This window comes from Mauremys mutica, chromosome 2 (genome assembly GCF_020497125.1).
Source record: "Mauremys mutica isolate MM-2020 ecotype Southern chromosome 2, ASM2049712v1, whole genome shotgun sequence".
NCBI classification, from domain to species: Eukaryota; Metazoa; Chordata; order Testudines; family Geoemydidae; genus Mauremys; species Mauremys mutica.
Window position 1 is genome coordinate 29,675,365 of NC_059073.1, and position 20,090 is coordinate 29,695,454.

The window sequence follows — 20,090 nt, forward strand, 5'->3', positions numbered from 1 at the left end:
CTTGCAGGACTGAGCAGCCATAATCACATTTCACCCCCTGGAGCCCTTTACATTGACTGACTGTAAAGTAGAGGATTTATTTCAAGCTAACCCTGCTGTCTTTAAAGCCCTTACTGCTGAGGGACCTGGTGATATGCAAGACTTCCTTCCTGACTCGCACCCTGGTGCTGCATGTGTGCACTGACATCACGTTCCTTGAGTTGCTACACCTAGACTCACACCTTAGCATAAGATTGATTTCTTGCTGTGATGGCGTCTAAAGTGTGGAATTCAGTCTTCCCAGATTGTCTGTTTTATCCCTTAGAATCATAGAATATCAGGGTTGGAAGGGACCTCAGGAGGTCATCTAGTCCAACCCCCTGCTCAAAGCAGGACCAATCCCCAACTAAATCATCCCAGGCAAGACTTTGTCAAGCCTGACCTTAAAAACCTCTAAGGCTACGTCTACACTACCCGCCGTATCGGCGGGTAGCGATCGATTTTTCAGGGATCGAGATATCGCGTCTCATCTAGACGCGATATATCGATCCCCGAACGCGCTTCTATCGATTCCGGAACTCCACCGCCGCGAACGGCGGTGGCGGCGTCGACATGGAGAGCCCCGGACATCGATCCCGCGCCGTGAGGACGGGTAAGTTATCGATATAAGATACTTCGACTTCAGCTACGTTATTCACGTAGCTGAAGTTGCGTATCTTATATCGATTTTTTCCCTTAGTGTAGACCAGCCCTAAGGAAGGAGATTCCACCACATCCCTGGGTAACCCATTCCAGTGCTTCACCACCTCCTAGTGAAAAAGTTTTTCATAATATCCAACCTAAATCTCCCCCACTGGAACTTGAGACCATTACTCCTTGTTCTGTCATCTGGTACCACTGAGAACAGTCTAGATCCAGCCTCTTTGGAACCCCCTTTTTCAGGTAGTTGAAAGCAGCTATCAAATCCCCCCTCGTTCTTCTCTTCTGCATATTAAACAATTCCAGTTCCCTCAGCCTCTCCTCATAAGTCATGTACTCCAGCCTCCTAATCATTTTTGTTGCCCTCCACTGGACTCTTTCCAATTTTTCCACATCCTTCTTGTAATGTGATGCCCAAAACTGGACACAGTACTCCAGATGAGGCCTCACCAGTGCCAAATAGAGGGGAATGATCACATCCCTCAATCTGCTGGCAATGCCCCAATTGATACAGCCCAAAATGCCATTAGCCTTCTTGACAGCAAGGACACACTGTTGACTCATATCCAGCTTTTCATCCACTGTAACCCCTAGGTCCTTTTGTGTAGAACTGCTGCCTGGCCATTTGGTCCCTTCCCCCTTCATTATTATTTGTGTCTTCAACCACTGTTATACTGATATCTAATCTATTTCTCCTGATTATACTACTCACTTTTAAACAATTTTTTCCATTGTTTCCATACTAATAAATACTGCTGTCTTTGTTCAGTGACAATATGGTTAAATCTATGGACCCTATTTGTTTACCTTATGATTCCCTAAATTGAAACTCTTAAAATACAAAATATAAAAAGCCGTAAAACATTTTTTTCAGAAGTATATATATTTTTTAATCACTGTCAACCACTTTCTAGGAGTGTCCCACAACTTTTTAAATTATGCCACTGTTAATTTATCTACCTCTCTGGAAAAGAATGGGATGACACTAAGGGGATTCTATAAAATTTACTCTTAAAACTCATAGAATTTAATAATGTATGATCTTTGTTCTATAAACTTTAACTCTCCTATAGAATTGCATAGAGAATTATATTTTTTGCTATAGGATTCTATAGGCTGCTACAAAAAACCTATAGACAGGAGGTCATTCTTTATTAGCACTGGCAAGTTTTGGGGATGAAATTCTATAGAACTCGAATCACTTCATCCATATTAAATTTTATAGGATTTTTCCAGAAAGGAAGCTAAATTAAAAGTAGCAGCATTAAAACTGTGATGAGGCCACAGTGTCTGACTGTGATGAAAATACTTACATCTTTGGAATAAGTAAATCGTAAGGGGTTTTATTATATTTCATTTTAGGGTGCCAAAGAGACATTTCTATAAGGGTTTTTAATATGTTATTCTCTTGTTTTAATTGTCCTGCATTTTGAATCTTTTGTTTTAATTAGGGGTGGTTGTAAATTTTTTCTGACAGAATGTCTTTCTGTCAGCAAATGCTCAGGAAACATTTTGAAATTAATAAAATTTAGCTTTAAATCCCTCGGTTTCATACGTTTGAAACAAAACATCAGAATAGGACACTTTTATTTTTAAATTTTTTTATTTTACTGTTATATTTGATATTCTTATTTCAAATTACATTATAAATTACAATAAAATATAAAACAATAAAAATAAACAAAATAAAAATAAATATAAAAAGTTGAAATTGAAAAAAAAAACTTTTCAGTTTCATCATAATGTTTCAATTGACCTAAAACAAAAACTGATTTTGTTTTGTGAAATTTTTTTGAAATTTTGACTTTTCATTTTAATTTGGGATGAAAGGAAATGTCAGAATTCCCCATGGAACATAAATTCTGAGTTTTGATCAGCTCTAGTTTTAACACACAGAGCAGGATTGTTATATCAGTTCAATGATGGGTCTAAATTTTCCAGCATGCAATAATTTTGGGTGTCTCCATTTTTGATTGCCTACCTTGGGACACCTTATTTTTGGATTTCCCACAGTCTGAAACTCAGGCCCCTTCAAGGTGTCTGAAGTACGGTAACTCAAAAATTGAGGTACCCAGACTTTACTTTGGGAAATTTGGTCCAATATTTGTATTGTGCTTTAATATTATTACATGGTACCATAAAGTGTTAGAATCTATGTCAGAGGCTGGCAACCTCTGTGCCGAGTCTTTATTTATTTACTCTAATTTAAGGTTTTGTGTGCCAGTAATACATTTTAATGTTTTTAGAAGGTCTCTTTTTATAAGTCTATAATATATAACTAAACTATCGTTGTATGTAAAGTAAATAAGGTTTTAAAAATGTTTAATAAGCTTCATTTAAAATTAAATTAAATTACAATGCAGAGCCCCTTGACCTTTGGCCAGGACCTGGGCAGTGTGACTGCCACTGAAAATCAGCTTGCATGCCGCCTTTGGCATGCATGCCATAGGTTGCCTACCCCTGATCTATGTCAACCCAAGCAATATCAATATTGCATATATCTGTCTCAATGGGAGTCTAGTTTTCAACCAAATGTAATAAAGAAAAACACTTGAAATGTCTTCAAAAAGCTGCTGAACTGGGAATAGTAATTGTTGATGTCATTCCCTTAACACTGTCACCACCAGTGCTTACAATATATGGCTTAATTGGAAGAGAGATTAAAAAAAGCACCCTGTAGACATTACAAACTAGTATACGCTGTGCTTCCTACATTTTTACCGTACACATGCTATACATATAATACTTTGTAAATATGTGTGTTCAAGCTGTAGCACTTGCTATATGGATGGACCCGAGTTTATATTAATTCCATAATTAAAATAGAGAAATGTGTAATGGCTTCTCAGATGAGAAGGTATAGCTATTATTACAATGCCATCTACTTTCCTGCACGGTAATAAAAGTCCCCCCTTCCAGTTACCAGCTTTGTTCTGAAAGCCATAGGAAATTGTAAAGGTGGCATAGCTCTAGAGTGCTGGAAGTCCAGGATTTGGTTTGTGAAACACTACACATTCAAGCAGTAGTAAGCCAAGCTGCACTCCCAGACTTTCAGTGTAGCAGTGTCCACATGGGATGTTACTGTACAGCAAGCTGGTGTATTGTAGTCACTTGCCATGTAGACAAGCCCAAATTTCATACTGTAGTTGGAGTATTAATTCTAACAGCCTTTGTGCTTATTTATGAGCAAAAACGTGTGCAATTATTCAAGAGGCATGCACTCACCACCATTACACCCCGATACTTATGCATTAGCAAAGCTCTCGTACTCATCATTTCTGCCACTGTTACTCTCCACAAAATTCCGTTTGCTGCTGTTGACTCTCTCCAATGTTTTTTTGCCATTGAATTGAATGGAAACAGGATGAGGCTCACAGCCCTTTTACATCATAGCTTATCTGGGCTGCATTTAAACTGTGTATGCATTCAAGCAGCCTGGCGATGCTCCATCCTGTGATCCCTGATGCTTAAGATCACTTCACTTTCCCTCTCTTGTGGATCATAAATAAATAAATATATAATATATAAAGCACACACACACACTACTATATTGTCTTATATACTGTAATACTCACGAGGAAATTTTCCAGTCCAATTTTCCTCTGGCTCTTTCAGTTTGTCAATTTTTCCTCCCTCTACCCCTATTTCTTTAGCCTGATTTGCTTTTGTTTTTCTTCAGTGCAAGATGTTAAAAGAGTTTTTAAATCAAAACCCTGCTAGTTTCTCAATACATGACTAAGCTCAGCAAAAAAATAAAGAAATCTGCTTTGCACAAAAGGAACATTGAGATAAATTTTGGAGAACTAACTTTAGAAGGCCTTAAAGCAAAGAATAAGTAAAGATGTGCCAAGCTTGGAATACCCCCTGCTGGCATCTACCCACAGAGCAAGCAAGGCAGAAAGACATTCTATATGTGGGTCAGTGTATTAACCCACAATGTCCTTTTTTAAAAGCTGCCCTTTACTCAAAACTGTCATTTCTCTATCTAGTTTTGAGCAAATTAAGCAGGTTGTTTTGTGGGTTTTTTTGTTTTTTTTTTCAGTTTTTCAGTCTATTCATCACCCTACGACATCTTGTCAGATTTTTAGAGCTGGGAGGTACTTCACTGAACCAATTGACTTTTAACCAAACCATCACATCCCTACCAGTGAGTTGGGATAAAACTTTCCTAGTTACTGTTTCTTTTCGAAGAGGGGAAAACGGTTTTGCATATAACTCCTGCCAGGTCTCCTACTTACAGCTCTGTATATGAGCCAGGACAATATCTAGTGCTAATCCAGAAGCAATATGCTGCAGTCATTAAGATAGTTACTTACTACCACGCTGATGAATGCACAAGGAAGAACAGAAAGAAAAATTGGCAGAGCAGATGGTGGATAATGACAGTGACAGTGAACAAAAAGGCTATCAAATATTGTCTATTGGGAAGCCCTCTTCTCAATGTAAATATAAAATAAACATGACACAGGTATTAGGGAATTTTACAGTCTACTGTTCTTGGCAGCTGGTTTGGCACTAGCTGCGGTGTCTATTTTGGGGATCAGCTGTATAGTCCCAGATTGCCATTTTCTTCTGTTCTTTCTCTTAAATATCCTACAGTATATTATCACTTACTTATTTCCTCTGACAGTAGAGCAGGCCAGGCACTGACTGCAGAGTCACTTCCTCCTTAAAATTGTCAATGTTGTAAAAGCTTTTTAAGAAGGAATCACTTTAAAAAAAATCTGCAGTTTGGCTTCTTTGAAGGGTGCCGAGTAGCCTAAGGACTTCTTTTCTGCCTGAAGGTGAAGCCTTTTTCTCACTAGGCTGGTACTTTGCCTAGCATACAAGATAAAGCTGTGACACTTGAAAGTGCAGTTTGTCATTCAAAAGGAGCTGAATTACGGCCTTTTTTGTGCAGTTCTAAGAACTTACTTTTTTTTTTCCTGATTCCAAACTGTTCTGCTATCCATGCAAAGTTTTTTTGTTTGTTTGTTTCTTTGTTGTTGCTGTGTGTGTGTGTTTGTTTTGACAGAAATCAGTTTAGTTTCAGAATTAGATTAGGTCACATGGGTACATGAAATTAACCTGGCATCAAAGACAGCTTTCCTTGTTTCCCACACTCCCCTCCCCCTTTTCCATTGAGAACTCTCTAAAGCTTTTCAGAGATAAAAGGCCAAATCTCAGAAACAAGCTTTATTGAAGGTTTATACACTCACCTTGCAGGGAATGTCTGTCCTCATTGAATATTTTCAAACTATCAGGGATCAAATTAAGGATGGCTTAACTGAGTCAATTAATGAATCACAGAATTGAGTTATAATGTATTATATGAGCATAGTGTCTGGGATTAATGAAGTGTTTCTTTGGTGAAAGCGTTAAAAAATGTGGTGGGTGGGGTAACTTTGTGTGATGTAGTTCTGCGGCTTGCTAGATGGTTTTAAAATAGTCTGTCTTCACATAAAATATGATTCCCTCACAAACAATAACAGGATGTCAGCTCTTCCATGGATTTGTAAAGTGTATTAAAAAAATTTCAAGAAAAAAAACAAGCCTTTAAAAAGAGTATGTCTACACTGCATACTAAGACTCTGACTCTGACTCTTCTACACACCCATAAATCGGTCCGACTTGGGTCAGTAAGCGCTTAGGACCTGGTTTCTAGGACCCTGCTAGTCTAGTGGGCCAGAACCCAAGTCCTGCTGTGACTCAGGTCCAAGCCCTGTCATTTTGCAGCATGAACACAGGTAAAGCTGCAAAACTCAGTCTGAAGGTCTATGCAGCATGGACGCGTTACCATGGCTGTGAGAGCTGGGTCCAGCAATTGTAAACCCAAGTTGATGATGCAGTGTAGACTGCATGGGCTTTAAGACACCGGGGTCTATAAGTCTGGGTCCCACAGACCTGGGCTTATTGTGCAGTGTAGACATACCCTAAGGGGGTTTAAGTGTTACAAGTTTACTAAGTAGGAAGTATATTTTTTAAATGTTGTTTTGAGTTCTATCGTGCTTTAGCTCCCTTATCCTAGCTGATTGTGAGCATTTTATTAAATGATTCAAGATAACTTTAAGGAGAGAGAGAATGGGATAAGTGTCCTTGTTACTGCTCAACCTGCAAGCCAGCTTTTTTCACCGGCCTCTGAATTTTAATCAGATAGCTTGGTTTACCTCTAGGCTTAGATTGTAAAATGGAAGTGTAGCAGTAGAGGCCTTATTCAACAGAAATCACCTGTGGCCTTGTACGGCACATTAAGCCATCTAAGTTCATGGGTCTGGCTTTAACACCCCACTCAGTTATTCAGCAGTAACCTAGTTAGGGCAATATAACAGTTTCCTCTGCATTTCCTCTGGTATAAGGGGTGACTATGATGATTTCATTTGAGGACAGTAAGAGAGTTGAGAATACATTCTTATGAATCTTCCACCTCCACCAAACTCTAACCCACAACTCTGGACAACAAAATACTGGTGGTCCTTGACTCTTTATAATATTTTTTGTGGCAGGAAGATAAACCTAGGTTAGGTAGTTTCATCAGCTAAAATGCCTCTCCTTGGGAGCAGAGTGGAAATCATATGTCGTCATATCACAACAATCTGGTGCATGATTTTTGGTATTTAAATATTTTCTATGAGGGATACCTCTAGGGTCAAAATGATTAGTTATATTTATTAATTGGCCATATTTTCATAGAGTGAATATAATTGATGTTGCTTGAGAATATTGCACAGGAATTTTATTGATATATGATACATTTTATATGCATGTAGACTTGCCTTTGATCAAAATATAAAATTATACACAATTGACAGATTGATGAAGTGTTTGTGTAACCTTAACTGTAGTGTTTCCTTACTTTTGCATGCTTTACTGTGCAGCCTTTATGTTCTCTTATATAGTTTTTGTTGGGGCTTTTTGGAAGTGGGGGGAAGTGTCAATTCCATATGGCTTAGTAGTCCTTTTTAAATTGTCCATTACTGAAACTTATAGTTCTTTGGATCCCTGCTTCATTCAGTCTGCAGCTGACAAGATATGCATGCTTACTAGCATGTGCTTAAGTTTAAGCATGAGTAGTCTTATTGACATCAATGTGACTACTCCTATACTGAAAGTTAAGCATGTGTTGAAAGATTGGTCTGATGGTTAGGTAGGTTAGTTAGCCATGCACATGTGTGCTGTTCAACACCTTCGCTGCACCTTCACTCTAAATGTTGGTTCTTAATTAATTAACTAACTAAATAAATTGAATGTCAGATCCAAGTTATGTGCTTCTACACTCAAACTCATTAGGTCACAGTGTCTCTCAACCTAGTCACTCTACCTTTGTACCCCATCTTGAAAAATGTGCTTGCTAATAATGTTTGCATATACCTAGTGGTTTTTTACTGGTAGATCTCAAACATGGGTAAGCATTACTAATCTGTGGCCTTATTGCATCAACTCTTTGTAGGTAATCTGCATGTAGCATTCTTTCCAAGTGGAAAAGGCACAGATTTGGCACCTCAGAGATTAGGGTTTTACTCTTAGCTATGCTGTAAATAGTATGTCTGCAGATTGCTTAACTTTTTCAGTTATCTTAATACTCTTGCTCCACTGTCTCCTTTTTTCCCTCTTTCTAGCGAGAAGAAAGATGAGAGAAGGAAGGAGAGAGAAGGAAAGGTAGAAAAATTATATGGTGCCTAGAGGGGCAAGACTGACAGTAGCAAGGAGAGCAAATCCTCCTCTGTCTCTGCCAGCTTTCCTGAGTTCCAGAGGTGGCTCTATCTCTAGCTAGAGGGAATAGGTGCTCTTTTCCCCTGTTTAGCTAGTTAACTCTGCAGGACCTTTCAGATTTGTGCCTTTTCATCACACTCAGCTGCTTCATTTGGTAACAGCCCAGTTGTTTCCCCCCACCTCGGGGACAGAGGACCAGGTAAGGCCCCTATGCATATCTCTAGAGGTTCCAGGCATTGGTGGGACTCATTCTTACAAGAGCCTTTGCCTTCCTTTTCCTTTCCACTCAAATCTCATGCTCCAATGCATTTAATTTTGTCAGTGTGAATCCCCCTTTCCCATGACTGCTGGTGGGTGTCATCTTGGCTGGTTTCTCCCCTCAGTACCATCCACCTCTGGAATATGGCTTGGGTTTCTTCTCCTGCGGTGGCCTCCCTACTGTATAATGCAGCCTCCAACAGCACCAGAAAAGCTGCCCATTTTGAGTCTCTTTCTGGTGGGCTACTAGCACATATGGTTTACTGACTGGCATACTAAGGCACATGGGTGAAGACCAGTGGTGGGAACTCTTCCCCTTCAGGAGGAGGGAACTCTTTGATGAGGGCTTGTACAAGGCTAATGAAGAGCATTCCTGAACCTAAGAGGATTCGCTGCCTCAGTATCTTCGCTCTGGGTCAGGTTGTTATGTAGGCCTCTCCTCTTCTTTCTGCAACTCCCAGAGAAGGGGTTTCTCATCCTCCTTTTGAAGACAGTCCTCTCACCCATTGTCCATGATGGAGGCTTTTTCTGCCCAAGGAAAATGTCCCCACCGTCAGGACTTCTTCCCATGTACCATGCATGCTAGCCCAGCCACCATCCCAGCAGCTGTATCTGTTGTGATGTGTCTATAGTTCTTTGTGGGCCCTTGTGAAACCTCTTCAGATATCTGGGTGCTGGGGTACTCAGGTTCAGTGTATGCTATCAAGCTACTTCTAGGACCTCACCCCTCAAAGTTTGAGGCTGCTCACTGCCTGAAAGTGACCATTGGCAATCTTCTTTATAAAGAAGGGGCCATTTGTGATGTTCCCCACCAGCCCACCCATGAGTAATCTTTCCTCATATCCCATTCCTCTTCCTTTAGTGCTTGTCCATTTAGATTGCATGGTCTTAGGGACAGGGTGTTCTTACATGTTGGTAAAGCATTTAGCACATTTTTATCAATAATTGCTTGTAGGAATCATCAGATTGAAGACCCAAGACCTGACTTTCATGGGTATTGAGTACTCTCTGGCCTACTGACTTCTGACTAGAGCTGGGCAAATCTTGGGGACTAGTGCATTCACTGGAAAACTTAGTTTTTGGTAAACAGGAACTATTTGCAAATTCAACACAAATTCAGGCCCCCAAAAAAGTGTTCAGGATAGATTCACAAAACAGTTTTGGTTCAATCTGAATTATTTTTTTGTTTTTCCGTTTTTTGGGATCTGCCAGCAAACTGAAAATTCAGTTTTGTCCATCTACATTTCTGACTTTTTGTGAGCACTCAGGACCTCTGAAAATTAGAGTGTCAGCAGGGCTTAAATTCAGCTGGAGCTGTCCAGAGCGGAGTTCAGATCAATATTTTCAAGACCCAAGGAGTTTTTGTAGCATTTTTTGTGGTGGGAACTCAGGAAATACTCTATAAGAATTTAAGCCCTAAGTGTCAGTCAAAAGAACTTATGAAAATGGAACTCTCTAAAAAGAAGGTGGTTGATATAGTATAAACACACTAAATACAATTCCTTTCCATTTACAGAATCTCTTATTTGGAAGTATCTTACTATAAGAAATAATAAAGAAATCAGCATAACTCAGTCTGGGGCTAGGTTACAAAGAAAACATTCCACTTTGTTAAAAATCCAAGAGACAGCAGCTTTCACTGAGTAGCATCTACTGGTTAAAGATTTCTAGGAACTATTGGTTTCCATTTCTAATCATCACACTTGTTCTCCTTTACAATTTGATTGTATTTGCAAGACTAGAGGGAAAATGATAAAAGATAAATCTAAATATAGCATGAGAAGGAGACTGAGTTAGGTGAGTGAGAAGAAAGAACATTGAAATGTTGGTACAATACGTTTAAACAATAAATTATAGGGCAAATAATGTTATACCTAGCTGAAGTCTATTGACATGAGTTTCAAGGGAGATAAAATTTGAATTTTCCATTTTATTATATTTCCAGGCTATTTCCCTTTAAAATAGCAGGTTATAACTCTAACAAAAAGTCATATGTGGCAACCTGACTGTAATGCATTATTTTGTCAGCAAATTTTACTACAAGGATCTAGGATTTGACATAAATGTCAGATAGAAACTTATTTGCTGCCACATGAAAGAAATCTGAATAGTCCTTGACCCCACGATAAACTTGTAGGTATCTCTGTACAAAAATTCAGATGCCCAATAGCGCAAGGTCCAAAGCAAGGAAGGACAAATTGATTTGGGAAAAAACGAGAAGTCCTGAACCTGAGCCCAAACACCAAACAGAACAAAAGCCTATTTGAAGATTTGGATCAGTACGGAGAAGTGTCAGTCCCAACTCAATCCACAATCTGTTTTGCTTCTAGTAACTAGCACTCCTGTCATTGCTGATGTCCTCCCAAATGCATCATGGAATTTCAGCAGTTCTGGCAATTTCTGCTGAACCAATTGCATTAGTAACTTTCTACTCATAGAAGATCAACACAAATGAAGGCTTTGCAAAAATAAAGGTGTGTGTTCTACATTGAGATTGTTTACCCAAGATAGCTATCATCTCAATGTAAAACCTTAATGAAGACAAAGCAATAGGCAGTTTTTACTTTGATCTAGCTAGACAAGGTCAACCTTACACACGCACAGACCCTGCCTAGGGTTTACCTTGGCTAGGTACATCGAGGTAAAAAACTACTGGTACATTGCCTCCACTAGGATTTTATATTGATATGGTTATCTCAAATGAAAAAATACACCATTTTTACAGTGAAGATATAGCCTAAAAGAAGTCAAAAGGTACTCAGATATTACAGTGATGGGCCTGGCATAAGAACCTAGATAGAAGCAACCAGATCTCCTGAGACCCTGCAACGGACTTGGAGGATGCTGGTAGAAAGTGTGTGTGTGTGTGTGTGTGTGTTTCGAAGGGTCTACGAGAAGAACATAGCTTCGTTGGGGGCAGTGTGGTCATGGTAGAACTTAATGACTCCTGATCTTTGCTGTTCTTTAAGTGGATTTAGCATGAGGAACGATGCAAAGGGCTAACTTTGTTGAGGAAGAGAAGGCTGTGTGGACAGGGATCAAGTGAGGGGAATGGGGGAGGGGAGTTGTAGGAAGAAGGGACAAAGATATGGCTGGATTAAGATGAGAGAAGGAAAAGGCTGGAATGTGCATGAGGAAGGGGAAGGACACAAGACCTTGACCTTCTCAAAAGCTTGTCAAATATTGGGGAAAATTATCTGCAAAAAAAATTTTTTTTTCACAAAAATCCCCTTTTGTCAAAATGTTGATAAAATTGACAAAATCAAAATATGTAAAACGTCAACCTGTTCTAGTAATTTGGACAAGCATCAGACCTTTTGCAAGGGAGGGAGTTCTTTACACTAAATTGGAGCTTGAAACCTTTTGAGGTCATTATTGGTCCAAATAAAAACATGTAAAAAGTTCCAGTTCTAATAACAAACCATAAAGCTAGAAGGAAACAGGGTAAAATTAAAGAAAGCCAATCACAACTACTGTACAGAGACAGAAACAATGTTGGTGCCAGGTATTGGTTGGTGTTTTCAATCTGCATGTTAGTATACAAGACTGGTCATTATGTGTGTGTGTGTTACTGGAGGTCAAACAAATGATCTAACAGTTCCTTCTGGCCTTACAATTTGTAAACGATAGAACTTTGCAGTTTTATAGCAATTTCTCTCTGAGGATCACAAAACAATTTATAAACGTTCACATAAGTTTAGCCTCACAACACACCTGTGAAGTAGCTACGTATAGTGGCAGTCGGTACTAATGGATCACACATTCGGGGTGTTTGATGTATAAGCATCTAGGATCAGAGTTGTGCAAATAATGGATTTTTCAGTTCAAAGCCAATTTAAAAAATCATTTGTTCAACCCGAAATGAAATGTTTTGGTCGAGTTTCAAGCATTTAACATTTTTTGAGTTTAAAAGGAAAATTAAAGGAAATTTTAAAACAAAAAGTCATTTCAAACTGAAAAATGGCAAAGCGTTAGTGTCACAGGCTGGCTGGCCCTTTAATGGGAGTTGGGCTCAGTCCTGCCTGTGATGTATGAGTTACTCCCCATCTTGAGCCTAATCTGATAATTTGGTTACCACTAGTTGTCTCAGCTGTGAAAGGGTCAGAGAGGATTATGTAAGGATAGAAGAGAACTGACAAGGGGAGACCCACAACAGAGAAGGGGGAAGATTAGGTTCTTGGAAGGGCCTGGTGAAGGCTGAGTAAAGAGAACCACAGGCAGCAGGTTAGGCTCCAAGATAGGGTCTAAGAAGCAGGGCAGTCCTTGTGAGAAGTTGTTGGAGTTCCTAGCTCCCTAAGGAGGGAGGCAATAGGGAAACCTGTTAGGAAGAAGAGCATCCAGGGAAAAAGTCCTGGGAAGCAGTGCTCAGCCAGAGGAACAAAGAAAGAACTCCACAGTCCTGGGAGTAATGATGAAGAGCAGAGAACTCCAGTGTAGCCTGAGAGAGGCAAGGATCTTCCGTTTAGATGTTGGTGTGGATTTCTTACTTGGATGGACCTTTCTCCCCCTAGGAGGGAATAGAACTGGAAAGGTGTGACTGGCCAGATGCTTAGGCCATTGAAGACATAGACAAAAACAGGACATCACAGGGTCAAAGAAGGGGACTGTAGAGAGAAGACCTTTGCAACACCATGCTACCGTGGTAAGTTTTTGTTTAATGTTTCTTCTTTTAGGCATTTTTCAAAACAATCCAGTGAAACTGACACAAATTTGAGACACCTTTTGGCATTTGTTGAATCTGCATTTTTTTGCCAAATAATTTTGCTCAACTGTATCCAGGGTGAAATTCTCCATAGAATTCTGTTCTATGTATGTTACTATCCCACTCTTATCACTGCAATATCTGAGTGCCTTTCAGTGGTAAATTAAGCAATTAATATCTCCTTCTCTTCTTCCCAGGAGGGGCACTGTGTGTACACTGTAGTGTTTTGTGTTGGTAGGGTATTTCTCAGATATGTACCTGCTGTCTTCCTCAGTTCCTAGTCTGAGGAATTTTCTCCCGGCTGGATCTGGCCTCGAGTAAAGGGGCCACAGCATCTCAGAGGATTTCATCCGGTGTGAAATGTGAAGGTTGTGGTGACTGTTCTGGGCCCAAATTTCATTCTTTCCAAGGATATTGTGCCCCTGTCACTGTATATTTAAGTGCTGTATTTGCAGTGATAGGGGTCCTTCAAGAATCCCCCATTTTTCCCTTTGACCCCATCCCTAAAGATGACCCTGTGATGCCCTGTTTCTGTCTGTATTCAGTGGCCCAAGCATCTGGCCAGGTCACACTTTTCCAGTTCTATTCCCTTCTAGGGGGAAAAACATCAAGGAAACTATCCAGCTATTCAAGGATAGCTAGAACCCCTGGGAACCTGCCCTCACTGTTCCAAGCTTTGACAGGCAGGAGGTAGGTTGACACTGAAGACTAAGGCAATGTGTTGCAGCAGCATTCCCAGACCTTGCCAGCCTGCACGACAAAGGAAAAATCTTGTGACCTGAACAAAAGTCCTTATATGCATCCCCAAGGTCAGCGATCTTAGCTCTTTGCATATCTGTCACTGTCAAATGTGATCCTCGTCCAGTGTCTTTACCCACACTTCAGTCCCCAAAGAAGTCAGGTTCTCTGCCCTGCTCTGTGGGGGTGGCAGGTAAGTGATGAGGCGTGCAGGGCTTTTGATGTCTTCAGAGTTGACACTGAAGCTTTGCTTCAACCTGCCCTTGTGGTGTCCTTAGCAGAAGGCCTTGTCAAGTCAATCAGTGGCCTGTGGTTCTGGAGACTGATTCCCAGACTGGATTGAGAGGCAGCTCAAGGAGGCAGTGTGAGCTGGGAGCTAACTAGGTACAGATCAAGCCCATGTAGTTTTAACATTCTTAAAGAAGGGTGAGAGATCACCGGGTTGTGCTGACCAGAAGCCAGGGCAGAATGTTCTGGGGAAAAACATAGGAGCCTTCTTGTGTGACTTGTATTTCTTTTGTGCTGTATTTCTGAGTTTATTGCTGGTAAAGCCACAGAGAAGGAAATGTAGGTACAGACTTTTGCCAAATTGGCATCTATTGGGTTTAAAAGAATTCTTGCAATAAAACCAGACCTGCAAAAGATGTTGTGTTCGTACCTGAGCTTCTAGTGAGTTTTCCCTTTCAAAGTCCTACTTACAGCCCTGCTCCAGTAGCCCTATAATCCCTCTGGTCTGTACCTCCATATTAAAGACAAAATTAGCTGAAAGAGGCTGCAATGTTTGCAAATTAGCTGTGGACCTCAAGTTAATAGCCAGGTGCCAATGTAGCTCTCTGAAGAGCAAAGTTTGAAGGCCCTTTTATAGAGGGGCAGTGTTTCCTAATGAGTAGAGTACTGGATTGGGACTCAGAAGACCTAGCTGCTATTCTTGGCCCTGCCACTGGCCTGCTGGGTGACCTTGGGCCAGTTGCTTCACCTGTCTGTGCCTCAATTTTCCTGTCTTTAAAATGGGAATAATGATCTTAACCTGCTTTTTAAAGCGCTCTGAGATCTCTGGATGAAAAGTACTCTATCAGCACTTTGTTGTTATCATTTATTATTATGTGTTTGACTGAAGGATCAGAGATAAAGAGGGGGTTCACATAGGGCAGCAGTGGCCATACTACAATAGGAAAGGGGGAAAATCATACGGAGAGTAAGTAAAGCTGAGTAGCTGAATGGAGTTGCAGAGAGTCATAAAATAAATACTGGGTGATGTCCTGGAATTGTTTAGTGTCAGGATGTATTCATGTATTGACTCACCATCACCACCATGCCATAAACATTGCAACATCAATAAATAGCATCATATATCTATTTTTATTGCTCTTAACTCAGCCCAATATTTTCCTTTCTGCAGTTGAGAAATGGGGAGAGAAATTGTGGGTTTAGAATTCTTCTTTTCTCCCTGTTTTCTTCCCTCCTCCTCCCTTCCCCCTTTGTAAACCTCTTCAGATGGGGGGAATAAATGAATTTCTCCTCTCTCTCCCTTGCTTCTTGGACAGGGAAGGAGGCATTCAGCCAGTGCCAGTCTGTTTGCTCGGTGCTTCCCGCACGGCCTTATGTGCCATGAAGCAAGAAGAGAACTGCTGTGATCAGAGGGAAGAGTTCTGAGTGCTATAAAGTGACTAAATCTGTAAGAGCTGGATGAGATGTCTGAAAATCTTCATGTGGCTAGAAAGGCTGAGACTAGCTTTTATATTTATATATATTTTTTTAAAGATCAACTTGCTCCATGAGATTTCTATGCAGATTTTATAAAGAAAAATATGCTGTAAGCCTGGAGTGATCAATTATTTTTTTGTCAAGGTCCAAATTTCTTGGTCAAGGTATAGTCAAGATCCAGATTACAGAGAACATAATACAAAATAATAACAATAATGGTAATAATAAGTAAATACAAAGATTTTGCAATCCGTTCAAAAGCATCTGGCAGTCCAGATTTGACCCTCAGTCTGCCTATTGACTACACCTGCAAATGTAAGGTGTTTTTTGGTTTGTTTTTTTCTAAAGTAGTTAAGTGAGTTAGGAGCACAGGCCCAGTCAAGCTTGTGCCTCTAACTCATTTAGGCTCTTTTGAAAATCATATCCTAAATGGTTTGGGAATAAAAATATACTGTAGTGTTAGTGACTGATCTTTAAAATGCAGCCATTTTTGTGCCCATAGTTGGCGCCTGTGAATAAATGTAGGTGCAAATGTGGACATGTAGATATCTAAATATCTTAACGGGCCTGCAGATCAGATTATTAAATGTCCATGTATCCTTATGTTCATCCACAGATAACATAGCCTACAAAATTGCAGCTGCTGCTATTTGTGGACACAAAAAGGGAGGCAGAGATGTCGTAACAATCAGGCCCCATAGGTGCTGGCACTAGAGATGCTGGGAGTACTGCTGCAAATGTTAACTGTTTGGGCTCAAGTTTTCCATGCTGGGTGTCTGCCTTGGGCTGAATTTTTCTAGAAAATGTCAACAATTGCTCAGCCATTTCTGAGAACATTGTTAGGAAAAATGTGTTGTCATAGTGATAAATACAATTTTACAACCATTTAGTTAAGAAGCTCTAGCATCGCCATAGTAGGAATTTATAATTTAGTAGTGGGTTTGAGGGATGGTTAGAGAGGTGCCTTTTGCAGACTCTGTGAAAATCCCAGCCAAATTTGGCCAAGTTATAAGCATCTGAAAATCATCATTTGTACGTGTTCAAAAGTTTGCTAGAGACTGGAAGCAAAATTCTCTAAACATTCCATCTGTACTGAGCATGATCCACCCGCACAGAGATCACTGAGCATTCTCCAGTGTAGGGCTGAGCAGGGCTTTTTCTGTAATTACTACTCCTGTCTTCTGTGGCACCATGCTGCAGAACTGAGAGCATGGAGACTGACTATCTTGTGATCTCAGTGTTCCTGTAGTGGTGTCCAGGCCGCATGTAGAAGGATGTAGCCTCACTCCAGTGCTGAGAATGAGGGCATGGTGAGAGCAGGTAAGGGGCAGGCTGGGGATAGGAGAAGGGGAACAGGGAAAGGGGCAGAAGAGGAGTGGATAAGCTGGTGGAAGGGGACAGAAGGAATGAGGACAGAGAGAGAAGAAGACAAGCTAGGAATAACATGCTAAGGGATGAGGCAGGAAGGGTCTGTAACCACTACTGCACATGCTCTTCTGAAACCTAGAATTGAATCCAGGATTCTTGAGTCCCAGCATTCATCTGCTGTCAGCAAATATCTGTGAAACCCACTGGCAAAGTGCTTGTCTCATTCCTCCTTTAATGGCTGGCCGATACTATTAGCTCAGGTAGTAAAGGTCTGTGCTGACAGTCTACACATTCCACACTTGCTGATGACCCATGAGGTGTCAGTGTGGGCCACATGATGGAATTTCTGATTTTCCTCTGGTTTTTTTATTTATTACTCCCCCCACCCCAAAAAAACACTGGAATTATATTTGAAAAAAAATCACATTAAAAGAACATTAACTATAAGTTGCTCTTCTTCTGCATATGCATGACACAGTCTTTAATTACATGACCACATACTACTTTTTCCACATGGCCCCTACCTCATTCAGGGAATAGTGTATAGAGAATGACATTCCACAGGGTCCCTGCTTCATTTGTTGAAGATGTATAGTGAATGAGTTGGGGGCCTACAGGAAGAGAGAGAATGATCTTGTAGGTAAGGCAGTTAAATGACACTCAGGAGTACTGATTCTCTTTGCCTCTGCCACAGAGTTGCTATGTGGTGCTGGGAAGGTCACTTTAATGAAACTTGTACTGGTGGTACCTAATTCTGTGTTCCTCACTTTCTGGGTGTTCAATCTGAGACACCCGTGGTTTGGTTTTTCTCATGTGCTGAGCATTTCCATCTGCAACTGAAGTCAATCAAACTTGCACTTTCAACACAAACAGTGCTATGTATGGGATTCTGAAAAATCAGGCCCTAGGCATCTCAAGGTGGACACCTTTGGATAACCATAAGCTCTCTGTGCCTTAGTAAAATAGGGATAATAATACCACTTTACCTTACAAAGTGGTTAAGATATATTCATAATGTTTGTGAAGCACTCAGATGTTATGCTGGTGAGCACCACAAAAAAAACCCAAGGACATTAATAACTCGGTACTGAGAGCATGGTTTAAATGAAGTGTGGTAAATATATGGGCCAAAAATAAATGGGGATAAAAGGACATATTGATGAGTTACCATTCAGTGAGCACTGAATGCTACAGAGGTCCTGTGGAAAAAAACCCAGTAGGTAATCATGTTCAAGAGGGCCAAAGGAAGGCTGCATGGGTAGCCTTAATTCTGGCATTTCCTAACTTCTGAGTGTTTGACTTTACAACCTGAATGTTGTATTAACATAGTGAGTTTTTTTGGCACTATAGTTTGTGTGATTAGAATAGGAAGCAGAAGCTACACCCTTGCCCAGTTTCAGAAGAGATTTAATTTTGTTTCCATTCAAACCCTCTCTCCTACATTCTGAGAGCTCCCAGCCCCTGGTCTACTTAGAGATTTTTGTTGCCCTGCTCAGAATCCATGGTTGTTCGTTCTCTACTGCCTCACATACTGGGATCATGAAGTACTGTATACTTCTCTTTTAAAAGGAAAAGTAAATACTGGATTGTTCTAACTGAGGTCATAGTTTCTCCGTGTCTAGACAACTTTGGTAATCTCTGCCTTTTATATTACTGCTGTGCTTTCCATGTACTCAGCTGTGAGCAAAGTACTATACACTGAGTTGTATAAAATATGCAGAATTTCCAGACAAATTTCAATATAGCATCTCAGATCATTTGGGTTGCTATGTATGTGATCTTTTATGAAATAAGTTTTTTTTCCTCTGGAGAACGGGGAAGCTTAGCTTAGTAAACTAGTGGCAAATTTGGAATAAAAATTATTTGAAGTGGTTCCATAATGCCTAACTTGTTAGGCAAATGCAGTTGAATCCAGTCCCCAGTAAACAAGCTAAACTTCTTGTTCAACTATATATATATATTTTACTTAGGAGCTTTGTAGGTGATTCCTTATGCAAAGAGAAGTGTCTCAAGTGAAGACTTTGAGCAGAATAAATTAACCATTTAAAAAACTAAAACATGCTAAATCACTCACTTTCCTTATATTTCCACCTTTTTATATTACTTACTCTTACTCTTGGTACATACAAAACCGATCTCTCTTTAAAAGAAAGTAAAAATGAGATATACATAAATAGCCCACATCAATTGAAATGTGACCTTTTTATGTAATGTAACTGTTGGATTCAGTTTCATTTTAATTAGCAATGGACTCAAGCCAGAAAATTTACATTTTGATATGGATTTTTAACATTCAAAGTTTGGGATCTTTGAGGATTTTAGCTTAGGCCTATTTTAAAGATAGTGGTTATTTGCACAATTATTATTTAAATTTAGATTTTGAACACCCCAAAACTTGGAAGTGTTCTATCTGGGGCTTTCGTTTGGGCATCTTTACTTTTTAAGGACTTTTTATAAAATTTTCTTCTGAGAGAATGTATGTGCATTTTAACTTGACTGATAAAGTAGTAATAATTTCATTTCTTATTTAAGTATTGACTTTGTGCCTAGTACTGCACAAAACATACAATAGACAAAGCCACAGTCCATGCCCTGTAGCATTTGCAACCTAAGTGGATAAAATTAAATTGTAAAGGGGGAAGATTGTCTTGCCACGCTGTTTTATTTGTTTTTTTAATTATACCGCTACCTCGATATAACACCACCTGATATAACCTAATATAACACGAATTTGGATATAACGTGGTAAAGCAGCGCTCTGTGTGGGGGCTGCACACTCCAGTGGATCAAAGCAAGTTCAATATAACATGGTTTCACCTATAACGCAGTAAGATTTTTTTGGCTCCCAAGGACAGCGTTATATCGGTGTAGAGGTGTAGTAAAAGGAAGCATGTGTGGTGTGTGTGGGTGCTCTTAATGGCCCTAGCCTTCTTTTTCTGAGAAACAGCAAAAC

General features: G+C 39.9%; 1 protein-coding gene across 1 annotated transcript in view; it reads left to right on the forward strand.

The window, feature by feature from the left end:
• The window catches only part of TRPS1 (transcriptional repressor GATA binding 1), a 405,556-nt gene that overhangs the window by 39,954 nt on the left and 345,512 nt on the right, over nt 1-20,090 (forward strand). The window contains exon 2 of the mRNA XM_045007716.1: nt 13,137-13,267. The gene's annotated coding sequence lies outside the window, so the exon portion shown is untranslated. The remainder of the gene's footprint in view (nt 1-13,136; nt 13,268-20,090) is intronic.